At 32.7% G+C, this 21,809-nt stretch overlaps 1 pseudogene; it reads right to left on the bottom strand.

Annotated features, from left to right (window-relative positions):
* Nucleotides 1-279: 279 nt before the first annotated feature.
* LOC110112891 lies at nt 280-19,317 on the bottom strand (annotated as a pseudogene).
* Between the last annotated feature and the right edge of the window lie 2,492 nt (nt 19,318-21,809).

Raw genomic sequence — 21,809 nt, 5'->3', positions numbered from 1 at the left:
TATTTTTCACAATTTTTTGCAGTGAAGAAAAAATTTGTTCCCAACAACAATTAAAAACTCGTGATAATTTCTTAATTAAAATAACTATAAACGTCTCAAAACAAGTAATCAAATTTCAAGTAAAATTTTCCATATAAAAGAAGAACTATGGCAGAAAACCTCATCAAACTTCACAGATATTGATGACATGATGAGCCCCTGAAATCATTTTAATGAAGGGATCCTAAACAGAATTTTAACAGTGCTAATATGACTGATTCAAGAAATCTTCGCGCAATATCAATCAAAACTAGTTATACCAATATCTGAATAAAAATTTGAAGAGGTTGCTAAAAATTTGGGTGTAATATTATAATCCAAATGTTATCAATCAACACAGATCAAAGCAAATGGTACAAAATGCATGGTTTGGCATTTCTCAATGACCTTTTTTTTAAAAAATTTGTCAGTTTTGCTCATCACGAACTTGTGACTGAAACCAGCTGCGTTCTGGCAATCCTTGAACTGGTCCCATGGCAGCAATGGCGACATCCTGAAACGAATATAAATAAAAAGCTGTTAGTAATCTTCACCAATTCTGCAAAGCAACCGATATACTGAAGGGAAAAAAAAAATTCAAACAATCTTACGTCTGAGAAAAATTTAATAATAAGTGAATTTATTTTGAGATTAATATACTTTAATCTATCTATATATAACATTAATCTCAAATAAAATTTAATAATTTTTAAGCACATATAAATTATATCAGGTTTTTTACTTTATTTAGATTTACTCTGTAATTTATTGCTGTCTGCATATAAATCGTGCAAAATCAATTTAATATGTCAAAGAACTGGCCCTCAAACATATTCCGGTCTAATTAAAAATATATGTATTTTCAATCAACCCATAAAAACTGGTGGTTAAATCTTTCAACCAGCAAAATCAAGCGAAGTTGAACCAACTTAACAAGAATTTGTATCTTCATATTATCATTTATTTATCATTATCATTCAAAATATCATATCTTTTAAATAGTTGTAATTAATTTAAATAATATTTACATCATCACGATTGGACTCCGGTTGAACTTTTGAACATTAAACCTTTCCTTCCACCAGTTCAATTTCTAGGCCAGTTCTTCAAGCCTTGCGTGAAGTAAAAATAAATGGAGAATAAGGCAGGGTAATATTGCCTGATTGAGTATGAATTTTCCCGCTATATCCTTCACAGCAGCGGCATCAACAGCATCAATACGAGCAAAAAGCTCTGGAAATGGAACTACACGTCCATAAGTAAGCATCTGCATACAAAGGTACACAAGTATTTTTGTTAAAATATACAGGAATTTAAGTGGGTTTAAAGTTCAGTTTTCTCGTTGAAGGCACAGCGAGTACATAATTCATGAATGTGGTTTAATATTTACCTGGCGGCCATTATTCTCGGCAAAAGCTGTGGATCCATCAATGTGAAGCAATAGGCAAGATTTGAGCTGCATTCAACATTTCAACAATGTTGTTGACGCATTTTTAGTTGAATTTTGTTTGCAAAGTTTACAACGAAAAGATATGAGACTTAGATCTATTTGTAGACTAATGAATATTGGTGGTTGAATAGTATTAGGCCTAACAAAACATGGATTGCAACCATGTGAGAATTTAGAGTCCAACTCTTTAGAATTAGTCGTAAAATTATTATGGGAAAATTAAAAAATTTGTGAGATGCTATATATATATATATATATTAAATTAGGGCAATAATTTTTTTTATAGCAACCATAATCTAATAGATCTGTTCGTGAAAATACTTCACTCATCACATGATTTTTTTTTTAAACGCGGCAAGAAGGTTTTAGATGGTGGCAAAGTTTTGGCTGAATTTACATTGAAGGTTATATATTGAGAAAATTGCGTGTCAAAGCCCAAATTAGATGTGGGAAGAATTTGATTCTAAAACCTTGACAAAAATTTTTGAAGTCTTTAAATAAACTAGCAAACATCAATCTCCAACATAGATTCTAAAACTGCATAATTTCATGATAAACCATCTTGTTGATATCAAAAAGAGGAAGAAGAGGCAGTGTGGAATTGCAATATTGATGTGTGTTGCACTTGTGATGTGGCGTAAATGCATATTTAAGGAAAAATTTAAAATTTATTTCAAGCATTTAATGTGCGGGAGTAGTTTTAATTCTTAATTATAAATTATTCTTTTATGCCAACATCAGTTTATTGGCATAAAATAAAGGGAGATCATTGACCTTATGAGCCAATCTGACTCATGTGTGACACGTGTGGCTCACTATTGATTTGATAGTAACAAATCTTATGCTATGCAATATAAAGATGAAGAGTTTTTCACTACAAAACTGGAAAGATTTGGAAGTGGTTGAAGAACATGAAACTTCAACCTCGGGTAGATTGTTTTTGGTGGCGCCTATTGAGGGATGTGATACCTACTACAGATTTTTTGATGTACAGAAGATTGCTGAACTATAATTACTGTCCAAGAGGTTGTATAGCGGTGGAAAATACAAAGCACGTTGCAGTTAAATGTTCCAAGCTGACTCAAGCTATAGCATTGGTGAATAAATGGGGTATTCCCATTCCTGAGTTCTCTTCCTTATTGGATTGTAAGGTTAAATTGGAAAGGTTATCGAAGGTCTCCCTTTTATTGCAAACCTGTATTGCTCTTTAGTATTTTACTATTGGAAAAGTAGAAACAAATTTGTGCATGATGGTCAGGAGCTCGGCCTGGGCTTCATAGCTTCTAATGCAATTAGCATTGCGTCATCTTTTTTCGGACCACCAGGGTTTTAACCAGCTTCCTCAGCTGATTTCTCATTCTTGGCACCCCCCTCCACCTGAATGGATTAAAGTCAACATTGATGCAACTTTATTGCGATCAAATGAAGCCGATGTAGGTGGTGTGTTTAGAGATCATAGAGAGAGATTTCTTCTTGCTTTTGGGTTCAGGTGTATACACTAGGATAGCAGTTACTTGGAGCTTCTGGCTTTTCATTCACTGAAAAATATTATCCAAGATTGGATGTTGGATGCTAAAGGTATCATAAGTGAGGGAGATAATTATAATATCATCAGGTATTTGCAAGACTTGGTTGGCAAAGTTGTTTGCTCTTTTGATAATAGTGAGATGGAAGACTTGTCTTTTCTTTAAGGTCTTTGGGAATTTCTTATTTCGTTTTACTAATAGAAATTGTAATAAGTTAGCTAATTTTTATGTTAACTTTGCTTTATTAGGTGATTTTTTGTGGGAAGAGTTACGTTGTAATAAGGTTCCTTCTGTTTTCTTTTCTTTGTTAAAGGAGGATAGTGATAGGCTTTCTATCACTTAGTAGATTGTATTAGGTTTTTTCTTTTAATGCTATCTGCATTTTATCAAAAAAAAAAAAAAAACTGGAAAGATTTGAGGCTTAGACCATTGGCTAAAGTATAAGTCTAGAAGACTCAAATGAAGATCTCAGCTACAAGGGTAATATTAGAATAATGAATGTACAGTAATTAGATTCATTAAAATTAATTTTTATTTATCAATGGTAACAATGATAATGAATAATAAATAATAAATAATTAAAATTAATTAGATATATTCAAAATATAATTTTTCAATCAGAAAAAATATTTCATAATTTTTTTATTTTAATTGGGTTGATTATCATTATAAAGTAAAATATTATCCTAAAATTAAATGGGGGCGTTTAAAGAGCACTAACAAAAATATTTTTAAGAGCAAAATTCAAGATCTTAAAATTTTTATTGACCATACGGAAACTAATATTATTTGGGAAAAAATAACTAGTGATATTAAGAATGCTATAAAAGATATGCTTAGAGTATTAAAAAGAAAAGCTCATAATTGTAAAAATAGTTAATGGTGGAATCAAAATGTGCAAGAAAAGATAAAAAATAAGAATCTTTATTATGAAAATTTGTTTAGAAGTAAAAGATCGAAAAATTGGGAAATATATAAAGAGACCCATAAGGAATCTAAGAAAGTAATATGCGATGCAAATAATTTAAGCTTTTAATGATTTATATGATATATTAGATACAAAGGAGAGCAAAAAATATATGTATAAGTTAGCCAAGTTAAGATATAGAAGAAGTAAAGATTTAGTTCAGGTGAAGTACATTAAGAATAAAGATAAAAAAGTGCCTTTATCAGAAGAGGATATTCAACAAAGGTGGATGAGATATTTTGATTTACTTTTCAATGAAAATTATTAGAATATGATTGAATTTAGAAACCTTAGCACCCTAAATGAAAATAGATGTTTTTTGTTTTTATCATCATATTAATAAAACCGAAATTAGAAAAACTTTAAAGAAAATGAAGTAGAGAAAAGTTGTTGGATCTGATGATATTCCAATAGAGATATGAAAATGCTTAGGAGATGAAGAAATTTCTTGTCTTACGAAACTATTCAATATTATTTTGAAGACTAAAAAGATGTCAAATGAGTGGAGTGTGTTGATTCCTAATTTTAAGAATAAAATTGATGCACATGAGTGAATTATAGAGAAATTAAGTTAATGTGTCATACTTTAAAACTTTAGAAGAGAATTATTAAGCATAGTGCTAGGAAGTACTTGAATATTTTAAATAAAACCTTATACTATTGGTAAAAACCGGCAAAAACAATCCACAACTCCAACGAAAAACAACAAAACAATAATTTTATTGCAAGAAATCAAATAGAATGGAAAGAAAATACCAAGATACAATTGATCCTCTATTCAAGAGGATCTATCTCTCCCAAATCTCTAGATGCCGCTAGAGCCCAAAAAACCCTAAGCCTAAAAGATCTCAAATTTCAGCCAAATTCAATATGCTCTAACCCTACAAAAACTATCTATTTAAAGCAAATCATAAATAGTAAACACCCAAACAACCCTCCCCCAATTCCTTCCTATTTTCTTGATTATTTCCCTCCCAAATCATCCACCAAATATGCCCTATTCAATTAGGAAACATTTCCTAATTAATCCCCTCCAAATCAGCCCTATTCAATTAGAAAATATTTCCTAATTAATCCCCTCCAAATTAGCCCCAAAATCTTCAATTAGGAACAATGTTTAAAATTGCGTAATCGGGTATTGAGACATTTTTCGTTCATTCGTGAGGCGTAAACCCCAAGGCGTTTTGAGACATAAGCCTCAAAATCAAAAAATTGTGTAAACATAAAATAATAATTTTTTTATAAACTAATGAGTAAATAATATATAAACATAAAAATGCACGAGACATGAAGTGAAATCAAAATATCTCAATAATAAGAAAACATGAATACAACAATATACGGATCTGCTAGAGGTCCAAGGGGGCGCTACCCCCTGGCGGGGTTCGACCTATTTTTATTGTAAGAATAATTTTGAAGTTCTGCTTATTTTTAAAGTTCGTAAGTTGTTTGTATGGAAAGATACCGAGAGGTACCGAGCATGTACCTAGCGGTACCAAGCATGTACCTGCTCGGTACCGAGCATGTACCTAGCGATACCTAGCGGTACCGAGCACGTACATTAGCTTTTTTTATTAATTTATAGAGGCGGAAGCCTCTCAACCGTGAGGCGAGGCGCGCCTTGAGGGGCGCCTCAGTAAACTTGAAGCGTACGCCTCAAATCCCGAACTCATTGCATGGGCTTTGAGGCTTAAAGGGGGGGAATTGCGCTGAGGCACGCCTCTTATTACGCAATTTTAAACCATGATTAGGAAATATCTCCAAATTAACTACATTTGATTAAGAACCTTCCTAAATAACTCCCTCTTGATTAGGAAACTTCTTAATTCCCTCACAATTAAATCAACTGGTCTATCAATACTCCCCTCACAAAGTGTCACCTTGTCATCAAGGTGTAACGAACAAAACTATTGTTGAAGCACTTGACTAATACACTGGACTGACACTAGGTTGAACGAGCCCTTTCTCGAGCATCTCCTTGATTAATCTCTCAATCTCTTCATTCTAGACTTGAGGCTGACCGTGTAGACGAACACTGATAGGTGGGACACCTTTAAGATGATAACATACTCGCATTCCCGTGAAGGATTCAACCCTTGAACTTGCTGGAACACCCCTCGATACTGTTGTAGGGGTGGCAGAATCATATCTGGTGCTTCTATCCTCTCCCCATCTTCTCCTTCCAATTTTTTGAGCTCCACCAAAAAGCCTACTCCTTCACTCTTTCCGTTCTTTGGAAGTAGCTCCAAAGGTGACATATCCTCTTCTTCCCCCAAAACTTCTACCTCTCGATCCTCCCTCATCGCCCTTAATTCAAGGTTTCCCCCACTTCCCTGGCTGACGCATTCCCTCACCTCCAACAGCAATATTTTGGTTTGGCCCTTATCTTAAGCACTTTCTTCAACATCTCCTCCATGATGGAAAATTTTGAATCAATCTTATCATAGATGATTGAAATATCCTTTTTTAAAATATGAAACTTGAGTTTGGAGATCTGAAATTTCATATTTCATTTGTCCGATCTCCCCTTCCAATACTTTTACTTTTCTTCCAGCCATGAGAACCTGGATTTAGGCTCCGATAGCAAAGAGCAACAATTTTGACGCAAATCTAGCCTTCAAACCACAAAAAACAACAAGATCGGAGAAGAAAAAGTAGCAGAAATCAACAAGGAATACTTCTATTTCAGCCCAAGAAAAAGTAGTCGGCTTCCCTTCCTGCCGCTTCTCCCGCCGACGCCGCCTCTCTCCGGCGAAGTTGAAATTTCCGGCCGCCCTCTAGTACTCCACATTGGATTTTAGGTTTTTTTTTTTAGTTTAGGGTTTGATTTTTCAAGAGTAAGAAAATCTAGGGTTTATGTCTTTTTGATTTTTTTTTTGTGTTTTTGGATTTTTGCTTTAGGAGACATGGTTAGAGGTAAAGAAAAGGCGAATACGTCATTGCGGCGTGACCCATCTTGGAAATATAGCGTGCAAGTTGACGTAGGAGGGGGCGAGGAGACGTATGTCTATTTAAAATGCAATTTTTGTGAGAAAGTGGTGAAGGGCGGAGTAACCCGCATGAAGGAACACTTATCATGCTCTCATAAGAACGTAGCACCGTGTGCAAAAGTAACAGACAATGTGAAGGAAGAAATAATTGCTTACATGAAGAAAATTACCACGGCAAAACACTTACAACAGGAGCAATTTGATGAAAGGGTCAAACATGGTGCTTATTTTGGGAGCGAGAGTGGAAATGGGTCTTCCTCCACTATACATAACAGAGGTGCACGGGGTCCTATGGATAAGTATATGACAAATCCAGGAGTGGATAGAGGACAAGTACAAATGATGCCTGCGGCTGGTACTAGAGAGGGTCGACGCCAGGTTTGCATGGATATTGGCAGTTTTTTTTTGAAAATGGCATACCATTTAATGTTGCTACGTCACCTGCCTACTTCAATATGCTGCGGCCTGTAGGGTTATATGGGAGAGGGTTGAAGGCACCTTCCATGTATGAGTTGCGAACATGAATTTTAAAGGAGCTGCAGAACACCGAGCGGAGCATTGATGAGATTAAAAGGACATGAATTGAGACTGGTGTTACCATTATGTCAGATGGATGGTCTGACATGAAGAGCAGGAGCTTGATTAACATCCTTGTCAACAATCCCTACGGCACGGCATTTTTAAGATCAGTTGAGGCTATAGATGAAGTGAAAAATGATGCATTCATTTTCAATTTACTAGATGGGGTTATTGAGAAGATTGGGGAGCAATTGATTGTTCAGCTAGTGACTGATAATGCCAGTGCATACAAAGCAGCTGGTCAGATGTTGATGGAGAAGAGGACACAACTATATTGGACCCCCTGCGCAGCACATGTATCGATCTCATTTTGGAGGATCATGGTGACTTACCTCAGCACAAGAGCGCTCTTTCTAGAGCAAAGAAGATTACAAAGTTCATCTACAATCACTCATAGGTCTTAGGCTTGATGAGAAAGTTTTCAAAGAAGGAAATCATTCGCCCTGCAACCACTAGGTATGTTTTTAAATTTGTGCACTGCAAATCATTATTGCAATTCCTACTGTATGTTCTTACATTTGTGCACTGCAAATCTATAAGTTTGCCACATCCTATTTGACACTGCAGAGCCTGTTGGAAGTGAGGCAGCCTTTGGAAGCAATGTTTACATCAACTGAATGGATTAACTCTGCGTGGGGGAAGAAAAGTGAGAGGAATGAAATAAGAAAGATAATTCTGAATGATAAATTTTGGGCTACTGTGACCTATACCATATTGAGCACGAGACCCTTAGTGCAAGTACTACGCTTAATGGATGCAGAGAAGAAATCAACTATGGGTTTTATTTATAATGTTATGGATGAGGCCAAGGAGTTGATTGCACACAACTTGGGAGGAGAGGATGCAAGTTATAAAGAGATTTGGGATATCATTGATGCTCGGTGGGAGGTGCAGTTACACCGTCATCTACATGCAGCGGCATATTATCTCAATCCTCGATTTCAATATTCAGAGAAGAAATCTTCAAACCCGGAGGTGAAGCTTGGTATGTATCATTGTATGAAAAGACTAATGCCGAAGCAGGCAGATAGGGATCTTGCAGATTTACAACTTGTTCTATTCCGGAATAAAGAGGGTTTTTTTTTTGTCTGAATGCAGCAAAATCAACCATTGCCAAACGATCTCCAGGTATAATTATTTTGGTAAATGCATGATACTTTATTCAGTTCTGAATTCTGATTATCTTTTTTATTCTTGAAAATAGTTAAATGGTGGATCCAATTTGGTTATTCCACCCCTGAGTTACAGAGTTTAGTTGTAAGAGTGTTGGGCCTCACTTGTTCTTCTTCTGGGTGTGAGCGAAAATGGAGTACATATAGTCAAGTGCAAACAAAGAGAAGAAATTGGCTATCAACACTCAGAATAAACTCCCTCGTATATATTATGCACAACAAAAGGTTAAGAGATAGGAGATTGAGGAATAAGGAGTTGAAGGATGATGAGGACCTATGTTGCACCGATAAGGATACGGCGACACGGATACGATACGTTACGGATACGGGACACGTCAATTCTTAAAAATAAAGGATACGGGTACGACGCGGACACAACATTATAATTTATAAATCATACATAAAAATTAAGGAAGCAATCAAAATATAATATTTGAAATTACAAAAAAATGGCAACAACATCATTTGTAGCATTGTAGCTTATATCTCATAAGAACGTAGCACCGTGTGCAAAAGTAACAGACAATGTGAAGGAAGAAATAATTGCTTACATGAAGAAAATTACCACGGCAAAACACTTACAACAGGAGCAATTTGATGAAAGGGTCAAACATGGTGCTTATTTTGGGAGCGAGAGTGGAAATGGGTCTTCCTCCACTATACATAACAGAGGTGCACGGGGTCCTATGGATAAATAAAAATTAATTTTAATATTTTCATATCATCAAGAGACTCAAATCCATCTCGGAAATGAGAGAATCTTGCTCGCAACCGCAGAAGCAAATACGGCACGTCTTTTTTTTCGGATTTCTTTTTGTTTTTCAACGGACACGCGTATCAGATATGCGTGACCTTTGAAATTAAATAGTATTTTAATTGGATAACGCTTTGGAGTATCTGACACGTATCGGTGGAGTATCAGAGGCGTATCCGTGTATCGGTGTATCGGATACAGCACGCCTTCATAAATAGGTGTATCGATACAGCAAAATCAACCATTGCCAAACGATCTCCATGTATAATAATTTTGGTAAATGCAAGATACTTTATTCAGTTTTGAATTCTGATTATCTTTTTTATTTTTGAAAACATTTGAATGGTGGATCCAATTTGGTGATTCCACCCCTGAGTTACAGAGTTTTGCTGTAAGAGTGTTAGGCCTCACTTGTTCTTCTTTTGAGTGTGAGCGAAACTGGAGTACATATAGTCAAGTACAAACAAAGAGAAGAAATCGGCTATCAACACTCAGAATGAACTCCCTCGTATATATTATGCACAACAAGAGGTTAAGAGATAGGAGATTAAGGAATAAGGGGTTGAAGGATGATGAGGACCCGTTGGTGTGTGATGATGTGTCATCTGATAATGAGTGGTTCATAGATGATGAGACAGATTTGCTATTATCAGACTTACAGTTAGAAGATCTAAGTGTGAATGTCTTGAGGGGCGAAACAGATAAAGTGGGCACATCCACTAGTACCACACCACACACATCCACTAGCTCTATAGCACAACAATCAAGTAAAAGTATTCCACAACTTCTTATATGCTATCGCATTATATTTATATCAAGTGAGTAATTAACATGACAATGATCTTCTCTTATTGAACAGGGAAGAGTAAAGTGAGTCATATTGAAGATGATGATGATATGACATTCATAAATACAATTGGAGAAGAAGATTCCCTTGAAGACCCATTTAGTGATGGAATATGATTGCATTTTATATGTTCTTTGTACTTTGGCAGTTTTGTTGAACTAATATTTTGTGATTTTATACTTTGGGACATGATTTTATTGCATCTATTTTATTATTTTCTACTATTTTCATATATCATTTAGATATTTTTATTGTAAGATAAAATATTGCTATTATTTACCTGCTAAAATCCTTAATTTCTCATTTACGCAATTCTGTGTCCGTGAGGCTTACACCTCAGACCGCCTCGAGGCTTACGCCTTGCCTCACAGACGAAAACTGTCTCGAGGCTTAATTACGCAATTTTAAACCTTGCTCACAATCAAATCAACTGGCCCATCACATAGGTTACAATGTGATACTAATATTTCTCAAAATCAATTTGGATTTAAGCCGAGTAGGTCTATTATGGAAGCTATACATTTATTAAGAGGTTTCATGGAGAAATAAAGAAAGAATAAAGAAGATCTGCATATGATATATATTGATTTAGAGAAAGCTTATGATAAAGTCCAAGAGAAGTGCTATGGAGCTATGGAGAGTTTTAGATAAAGTTTATAATTATACTCAAGTCATTAAGGATATGTAAGCAAGAGCTGTTACTTGTGTTCAAACATAAGGAGGTTGGACCAAATATTTTAGTTTGATCCATCAAGGGTTAGTTTTAAGCTCAAGAGTCAGTTTTAAGCTCATATCGTTTTGCTTGGATCATGGATGTTCTTACTAGACAATTGCAAGAGGATGTAACCTAATGTATGTTTTTTACTGATGATATTCTTCTTATTGATAAGACTAGAGGAGTTAAAGGTAAACTTGAATTGTGGAGGTCAACCTTAGAGTCTAAAGATTTTCGTTTGAGTATATCTAAAATCAAATACATGGAGTGTAATTTTAGTAGTAATAATTCTAATGAGGGAATTGTGACTTTAGGCGATCAAGTCTTTAATAAGAGTACATATTTTAAATATCTCGGGTCTATTGTTCATAGTGATGGTAAAATAGATGAAGATATTATTAGTAGAATTCAAGTTGGATGGTTGAAGTGGAGGAATGCATTCGTCTTATTGTGTGATAGAAACGTACGCCTCAAACTTAAGGGAAAATTCTATAAGATGATTGTGTTGCAGAGGAGGATGCTCGGGTGGATGAGTGGCTTCACTCTTAGAGATAGATGCAAAATGAGTATATTCGTGAAAAAATTGGAGTAGCTCCAGTGGAAAATAAGATTAGAAAGAGTCTTCATAAATGGTTTGGTTACATAAAACATCGGCCTTAGGATGACTCAATTAGGAGAGTAGATGAATTAACTTTAGCCTATTTTAAGAAAGATAGAGGAAGACCTAAAAAGACTTGATTAGATAATAATAGAAATGACATTTTTTATTAGATTTAAATAAGAATTTGACTCTTAACAGGACATGATGGGGACAAAGGATTCATGTTGTTGATCCCATGTAGTTGATAAAAGTTTGATGTTGTTGTTATTGATGATGATTATCTATTTATTTCAATTATTTCTTATTTATTTAAATATGAAAATTATTTAAATTATTAATTTACTTTGTGATCACATGTTAAATCTGCTCATCATATGATTTTTGCTCACTTATATATGTTAGCAAATTTATGTGATCATAGATTTCACATTATGTTAAAATAATTTTCTCTATATGCTTAATTATGTCAATTTTAGCATTAATTGTCTATATAAAAATAGGTTTAATTAAAACATAATTAATATTCCTTATTAAGTATTTTTATGATAGCTTCAAAATATTTCACACATTTTAATAAATTTATTTAATTATGTTGATCATGTGTTATTAATGATTATCTAGGTAATTATTTTAAATATTAAACTTCACAATTTTCACTTATTTGTCATTATCCCAAGACACATTCACAGTGAACAGCGGACCCAACATGACCTTGCCAGGGTCTAGACATCTTTCGGGTAAGCTAATCACAGCTAGTCAACTAATCATTGGAGCTAATTTGGCCACCCATTGGAGCTAACTTTTGAAAAGGACTCTTCGAGAGTTTTTAAATTATTTTAAGAAATATTTAAGGGTATAAAACTAATGGAGAAATAACTCATTAAAGCGTATATGTAAAATCATTATAAAGGTTTTCAAGAGAAGAAAATTAACGTGTTATTGATTTCTTTGAGGCTTTCATTTTGGTAATATCTTACCTTCCAATCACATAGGTTTTATGTAAGTTTTTTCAATTGTATTGTCTTCAATCATTTTCGTGAAGATTGAATTGTATTATAATAAGGTGCATGCCTTGCATCACCTTTAAAATTCAAAAAAAAAGAACTTTGATTACGCATTTATTGCACAAGCTTTGTGGTGAGTCAACAAAAATTTGGCGAATGCGCTTTGCGGATCAGGTAGAGTATTTTTGTCATTTAATAAAGACAGTGTAAATACTTCTTTGCCTTCTCAAGGAGAAAATAAATAGATTTATACTTGCAAGGTTGGAGGTGTATATCCTAAATTGATAGAAGGCTTCAGTGTAGATATATGCTAGTTAGGGGATCGAACTGCATAAATATCCTTGTGTCTTAATCTAAATAGTTAGATTTACTTTATTATTTTCTTGCTCATTTCCTTAATTGTTCGGGCTTTGAAAGCTACAGTGGTGATAGTGTAATACTTGCTTTTATAAATTTGTGTTAGAGTAAATTTATTTACTTCTACTAAATTTCAATTAGTCTCACTGGTAGCATATATTATTCAATAAGCACAACTTATTTTTGTGCTTACACTTTTGTAACTTCAGTGTTAGTGAATTTAAAGCTAATGTAGTTGAGTTAACATCTCATATTGTGCTCAATATTTAAGAAAGTTACTCACTAATCCAATTACATAACTTACGCAATAAATTAACTTATATGGTGTCACTTGTAAGAGTACATTGATTATAAATGTATGACAAAATATTTCAAGGGTAACATTCACGTTTGAACACTCTTAACCATTAGTATATCACATATTGCATATCTTGTCTCCTATAATTGTGCATTTATTTGTGTAGTTTGATTGTTCTATGATTACCCTTCATTAGTAGTTTAATGATGAGGATCTAAATTAGACAATTTTGAACAAAATTCAAAGTTTCACATTGCACACCTAATTCAACCCCCTCAATGTTCCCTTGTCCATCGTAAAATTCTTAAATTGATCATGCAATTAATTCATGTAATTAATAAATATCAACTAATTTTCTTTAAATTTATATTTTCATATCAGCCAATGTAAATTTTATTATAGCAGCAATGATTCACCAAAAATATTAAGCAAATCTTGGTAATTTTGTTTATCAAATTAAACTCCTTGAAAATTCGATATATATTTTCATATCAGCCAATGTAAATTTTATTATAGCAGCAATGCTTCACCAAAAATATTAAGCAAATATCGGTAATTTTGTTTTAGCAAGTTAAATTCTTTGAAAATTGGATATATAATATCTTTTAGATAATTTATTGAAATTAACTATCCAAACATAGAAAATCATAATATTATGCCCCTCAGAAATGCAGGAAAATATTTTTTAACTGCATAATGATTGTGTAGAAATTGTCTAGAATTAACGTTAATTTGGTTAAATTTAAATTGCATCCTTTAACTTTAAGACTAAATGACCCAGATATTATATCTTGTATTAAAAAGACATTATGATGTAATTTTAAGCTCATAAACGAAATATGACAGAATATCTTAGAGTCTAAGGTGTCAAATGTAGATCTCACAAGATATGCAAATTAAAAAGTAAAAAATACATGTCAGAGGACACAAATTCTAACTTTTTAACAATAATTTACGGATTTCGATAAAATGCCAAAAATATGAAAAAAAAATATAATTCAAATGAAATTTTAATGGCCTTCAATTAAGAATAATGCATAAAAATTATATTAAAAAAAAGAAACTTAAAAGTTGAAACCCACACTCTTGTTGAAAATCAAAATTAATCACAAGATCAATCCAACAAAAAAATTTAGAGCATGAAATAAAAAGTAAGAAGGAAAGAAGTTTCTAAAATCAAAAGAATTGAGTCTCAAACTTGTCAAGGAGATAACCTCTATCCCAAAAATTTTCAAATCTCTTGCTTGATCAAGCAACTGGAGGTCGAAAGTAGAAGTAATAGCATCTAGCCGTAACTTTATATACAACGGGCATAGATAGCCCTAACCACATGCTATAATGCAATTCCATCATGTATTTGCAGAATGGTCTTTTGAAACATTTTTTTAGAAGTAAATAATTATACAAATAGTTTACAATAAACATTTAGATAAGAAAAAAATGAATCTCCAAGCTTTAGTAATTCATAGATTCAAAAAAAGTTAAATGTTTCAGAAGGAAATTTCAGAAACAACAAATTCAAATTACCACTCAAACAGTTTCTGAAGCAAAGAGAGTTTTAAATTAAATGTCTTCCAAATTCCTAAACTAGTAAAGTTCTAAGGTAAACACGCATATCAAAATATTTTAAATGCTTCATTAGCTCTGATTTATTCTTGAAACATAATATTCATGATGTGCTCAGTTCTTCATTAAATTTCACAAATTTCATATTTCTCATATGGCTATCTTTGAGCTAAAACATCTATAACAACGGGAATAAAAGCAAAATAAAATTCATATCCAAATATTACAAATACGTTCAGTCATCACCTGATTTTTCGCACGAATTACTTCAACTTAGAAACTTGATAAGCCAATCTCCTAATCTCCTGCATTACACATGACAACCCATTTAGGCAATCAGGCTGCAAGAACAAAAAACCATAATACCACATTAGAATTTGCAGAATAAAGAAAATTAAACAATTTTGGGGAAGAATATGTTAGTATACTCAAATATGCATAAATGTTTTCTAGTTAGAATGAATTTGGAAGATAGGGAATTAGAATTAGTAAAACAAAAATTGAGTTTAGGATACATAATTTTAGTTGGTATGATTGGTATGATATTAATAATTATTAATCTATATTAATTAAAGATAAAGTAATATTTAGGTATGAGATTCAAGTATCTTGGATCTATTATAGAAGAGAACAAGAATAAAAATGAGATATAACTTATAGAATTATGGCTGAGTGTTAAATTAAAATGCGCCTTAGGTTATTACATGATGAGAAAAATCATGGAGACTTAATGGAGAATTTTGATAACCCAAATAAGTCAGTTATGTTGTATGAAAATAGTGTGGACAATAAAAAATCATTTATAGTTCAGTTGAGCGCAATGAAAATGAAAATGTCAAAATGAATATGCAGCATATCAAGAAAAAAAACTAGGAATCACTATTCGAAGGGCAGCTGAATTAACATATATTGAAAATAAGATAATTGAAAATAGACTTAACTGATCTGACTATGTAGAACAAAAGACAAAATCAATCCATTAAATGGGTAGATAAATTTAGAGACGAAGAATTATGATGGAAAAAAAAATCAAATGAAATATGAATAGTTGTCTAAAATGGTTTATAAAAAATAGGCTTAACATATTAAGCAACACTTAACACTCAATAGAAATGAATAGAAAACAAAGATTCATAAAGTTCAACCCAAATAGTTGTGATAAGACTAAATGATGAAGGAGTACTCTTGGTAAAATAGTCCAGTTTCCCATAACTGCAAGTCAGTACATACAACGATAAGGAAAAAAAACATGCAAGCAATTCATTAAAAAATAAGGAATTATGAGCACTCAAGCCTCTCGTGGGTCTAGATTCAAATCATCTTCAGTTCAACCTTTCAAAAATCCTTTTCATTGGTTGGTTAAGGAAAATGCCTTAAAAAACTAAAACAAATCACTACAATTATGGAGCTATCCAGTTAATTTTATTAGTTATATCCACAGAATTCAAAGGTCTTCGAAATAGAGAGTGATGGAAACGGTGGATAATCTAATGGTTAGTTTAAATATTCTATGACCCATTTATGTAAATACACTATCATCAAATTTTTTACATATAGCCTACCAGAGATATTATTATAATGAGAATTTTAAATTTGAAGGTAAACATCTTACAAGCACATAAACATAACTTTATTACTTTGTCATCGTTGCATCCATTACAAAATGCAAAAAATTTTGAAGCCCTTCTTTTAAAGAGAACGGGGCGAGGAAGGTAGGAGAGCAAACTCTAGCATATAGAGATTAGAGAGCATAAATAAAGTGAAAATAAGCATTCTAAAAATCTCAACCAACGCTATAATATATAAATTATGAAGGAAAAGGAAATCATTAGAAGAAACTAAATAATTAACATAGTCCTAAATAATTGCAAGCTTTGAAATTTCTGTGTGGTAGTGCAATAGACGCCAAACAACCCAGTATCACGGTAGTTTGGTATTGAAAGCCATCATACTCTCAGCTAAGCCTTCTGGCTGATTCGGCGAGCTAACTCAGACCTGAAAATTTAATCATCGCTGTCCATGTTTATCTTGTAAAAACACAAAAAAACAATTATTGTATTGGAAAAAATGTATTAGCAATTACAGGTTCATCTTACCCTGAACAATTACCTACACCAGCTGATTTGTTCCATGATCCAAGTAGAGTTTGAATCACCATAAGAGGAATAGAATTAGCATCAGTCCAAGCTGCTCCTTTGAGAGCAACAGCTACATGTGCTAGGCATAGTATCATTAACCACTCGCACCTATATACATTCATTAAAAGTAGCTAACTTATGTCAACAATAATTGTTGGCAATTTGCAAACAACATGCAACAAAAAAGAGTAAGAAAAAAAATTGAGATTTACATATATATGCCGAGGTACTATATTTACATATACAACAACAACAAAACAAATCAAGCTTATGTATTTAAATATCTAACACAAAAATCTTCATATTTACTGAAACAAATAATAAAACCTTAATCTTAAAATGACAAAAAAACATCACTAACATTAGCATATCCAAAGTGAGAAACACCTTTTCATATATACCTTTTGATGTGATTTATACACTATAAAAGTCATATAAATATAACGATTTGGGGTGTTAGATACGTAAATTTTGTGGTAGGAATGTAAATAACTCAAAATAACAACTTTTATAAGAATGCAAAGCAACTCACAAGCAGTAAAAGTGGCTGGCTTAGCCCTAAAGCTGATCAGCCTGTTTGTTGGATCCCTAGAAAACTTTGTGAACAATCTGTGAACTAAATTAACAACCTCATCGTGCTTAATAGCTCCAGCAGCAGAGACAACCTAGAAAGTAGATTAATTATCACATTAGAATTATGCTTTTAATATATACTTCCAGACACGATGGGGAAAGAAGATGACAGAAATTAACTTTTTAATATACCATTCTTGGCCTGCATAATGACTTGAAAATATATTTCTGTAGATCAACTCTTGAAATTGCCTGAATATTCTCCTCAGGACCTAATATGGTATCTCCTAATGGATGCTTGTAAATGCAGCTGCATGAAGATAACTCGAAAATAACTTCTTCCATCTGCCCTTGCACCTATCTAACCAAGAATGCACAAATTCATCAAAATGGATACAATTTAATAAAGTTAGATCAGATGATAAGAATGATATTCAATTAAAAAGAAAAATAGGGTTTCGTATCCTATTTATGGCACTATAGCACAAATGCTATCAAACAGAATTTTACGGACTTTATCCTATTGTAATGAAAAATTCCATCTAGCCCTATTATTTGTTAAATCCTATCATTCACTGCACTTAACGGATTTACCGTCACTCATAAATCTTAATTCTCTGAAATAAAAAGCCAAGTAATTTATCAAGGTTTAGCAAAATTTAACGGTTTTCATGCTAGAAAAATTTCAGGTTTCTAATACTCTCAGATTAATTAATTCTGATTTACAAGATTTACTAAATCCTACTAATTGCCAAAACATCTTTATAATAACACAAAACAAAAATTCTACCTCCTCCATCTCCCGGAGAATGACACCACGTTCCCTCTTAATAGCATGCTCGGGGAACCTCGAATTTTGCAAGATATCAGCAAGTACATCAACTGCAACTGCAATGTCCTTGGACTGAACATCAGCAAAGAAGGTTGTCTGTTCGCGTGAAGTATAGGCATTAAGCCGAGCACCCAGTTCTCAATCTCTTCCTCTAGTGACTGAGAAGTCCTGCGCCTGGTGCCCTTAAAGATCATGTGCTCAAGGAAGTGGAGCTGTTCCATTGGTCCAGGAGTCTCAAACCGGCTCCCTGCATCATACCAGACAACCAATGGAGGCCATGTGCAAGGAAGACGCAGGGGCTGTTGGGTAACAACACGAATACCATTTGGAAGGTTGATAAGCGAACTTGAGGGAAGAGTAGGAAGGGGGTATGATCTACAAGCCGTGGTTCAGGAGTGCTATGTTTTAGGAAGCGGGCATCAGGTATTGACTCTTCTAACGGTTTTGAACTCACATAAGTGAAGGCACCGACCGTTGCACTGAATGAAAGTGCTGAAACCTTTCTCTTGATGTTAGACAACAGAAGTGCCATAAGAAAAGCTCATATGTTCCCTTCAAACCCAATATTGAAGGGAAAAAAAATAATTTGACTTTTTATCAACTTAAAAGCGGACTCCACGCGGTATATTGAAGATCCAGGAGAAGACTGTAAACAACTTGTTCTGAAATCTGAACACAAGGAAGATCAGTTAACTATCCATGAAGAAAAAGAAAAAAAAAAGGCAACCAACAACTAAGGAAAGACTGCATATTTGAATTAAAGGGAGCAGCGCCTACCGTTCTGAAGAAGAACGACTCAAGAATCTGCCTGAAACGGAACCCTCGCAGGGTTTTTTACTTGAAAGCCGCTTAGGTTCTCCCAAACGAAAACATGCCAATCGGGGATGTTGTCCACATGGTGGATCAGACCGATTGACCTAGCTTGGTTCATCAATATACTACGATATAATTTTTATTGGGTAAGAAAAAATTATAAATAATGCTTAATATTATTAAAATTCTTTAAATTACCTTTTAAGGGAAATTTACATACATACCACTTTATACCATCCTATTTATATATCCAACACCTAAAATTTTAATATTACATACATACCACTCTATATTATTTTAATATCAAATATGTCACTCATATTTTCTTCCAATCACTCATATATTTCATTTTTACCACTCATATTTGATATGAAAATGAACTAAGAATGATATGTATGTAATATTAAAGTTTTAGGTGTTAAATATGTAAATAGAGTATTATATGGTAGTATGTATGTAAATCTCCCTTTAATTTAATCGGTGATCAATGCATATTTAAATACTGAAAATAGTATGATATTGGACAATTTTTTTAAACATATATATTTATAATCTATATTATATAAATAAATATTAAACCAAATTTTAAAACTAAGTATAGTCATATGTTAAGTGAGCGACTAGTATTGCAATTCAGGAGTCGATAGTATGTTTTGATAATTAAAAATATTATTGAATGTTTTATTTACTTATTCATTTTGGATATTTGTTTTTATGTGCTACTAATACACCAAGCAAAGATTGAAGAACCGACTCAAGAAAGTATATCATCAAGGTAAAAGTTAGTCTGTATATTACAAAGTCTATATTTTTTATTTTTCTTGAGTCTATTTATGTATTGGGTGAATGGTGGCTTAGCAACCATACACACACACACAATGTGGTTAAAATTAAATGTTTTAATTTTTCTATTAAGCATATTGTACGATCTAGATCGTGTGTACGATTAGTTCAAATATAAAATAATTAAAATATTTCATTGAATGAGATTAATTAAAGTTGGCATATAACTATGTTGCAATCCTAAATACCTAGTCTGTGATTTTAATGATGACAAACTTTATTGATTAAACTATTGCTTTTCTCAATAAATAGTTTAAATTTCTTTTATTTGTGAGCACTAACATTTCAAGTAAGATATACAAAGCTCAAGACTATTGAAGATTCAAGATTGGGTCGAATAGGATGTGAAAGAGTATGTAATTTTATTTTCCTTATTTTTTTACTTCTTGAGTCCGATCACATAAGAGGGGGAGATAAATTTTTTAAGGTACTATTTTTTTAAATTAATCGTACTATATGCTATATTATTTGGAAATATGCTTAATGGCTAATTGTTAAAATTAATTTTTGTGAACTAATCGTATTGTACGATCATGAGCGTACTGTACGATTTATTATGATTTAAAAATCCTAGCCGCCATATTAATTTAAGTAAGATTTTGAAATTTGATTATTGAACTGATCGTACTGTACGATATCAATCGTACTATATGAATATTTGAAATCTTGTTAAAATTAACACCCATAATTAGTTAATCAAATTATGGTTAAATTAATGATATCAGATTGTAATGTATGATATTGATCGTACCATGTGATTAACATAGACGAAATCTAACTGTCCTAGATATCATTCCAAATAAAACCATGATTTTTAAACTAATTGCACTATACGATATTTTTATCATATTGGACAACCTACTTGAAATGAACTAACCATAGTGTACGAAATGAGCAGTACTGGATGATTGGTAGAGATGAATTTCCGTCATCCTAGGAATTGTCGCGTACGAATAAAGGAAATTGAACATATCGTATTAGATGATCTTTTAATCGTACTATATGATGTGTTCATAAAATTTGAGCAATTCATTTTGAATGATTGTTCACATCGTACTTGACGGGATTAATTTTGAACTGATCGTGCTGTATGAACTGGAATTGTACTATACGAATAATAACAGCTAAATTGAATTTTTATGGTTTCTTGAAGCCTATTACAAAAGCTATGTTTTGATGTTTCTCTTGAGAATCAAGGGAGCAATGCGTGACTGAAAGAGTCAAGGTTCGATGCTATCACCTGAAGGGTGACATAGCATATGACACTCTACTGCATCAATGGTTTGGTGAAAGTGAGTTTGTAAAGGCTTCTCTGCCTTTATTTGGAAGTAAAATGAGAGCAACTTTGGTTTAGTGAAAATTCCTAGAGCGGAGGACTTCGAGGAGTAAACATAGGTCAAGGTTGACCGAAACACTATAAAAATCTCTGATATGTTTTTTTCCATTTTGCACATTTACATTTTTTGCATTTCATTTCCATTTATAAATGCTTGGGAAAAAATTAATTATTGTTTTATCAGTTAGGTCAAAATTTCATCAAAGTAACTTTTAATTTTTTTTAAAAAAAATCTCTCACTTAGGCAATCATTTAGATTTTGGTACTTTCAATTACAAAAAATATTTTTGAAAAATATTATTATTGTTACTTTGAAGTCAAGAAAATTTCTAAAGCACCAATTCACCTCCCCTCTCTTGTTGAGCCTCGGGCTAGTTCCATAAGGTTTAACAACATTTACAAACTTTTAAGTGATACTAGAGCGGGATTT

The sequence above is a fragment of the Dendrobium catenatum genome, unplaced genomic scaffold (assembly GCF_001605985.2).
Source record: "Dendrobium catenatum unplaced genomic scaffold, ASM160598v2 fragScaff_scaffold_1238, whole genome shotgun sequence".
Lineage (NCBI taxonomy): Eukaryota > Viridiplantae > Streptophyta > Magnoliopsida > Asparagales > Orchidaceae > Dendrobium > Dendrobium catenatum.
Note: the sequence above shows the minus strand (reverse complement) of the source record. Positions and strands in the feature narration are given on the sequence as shown.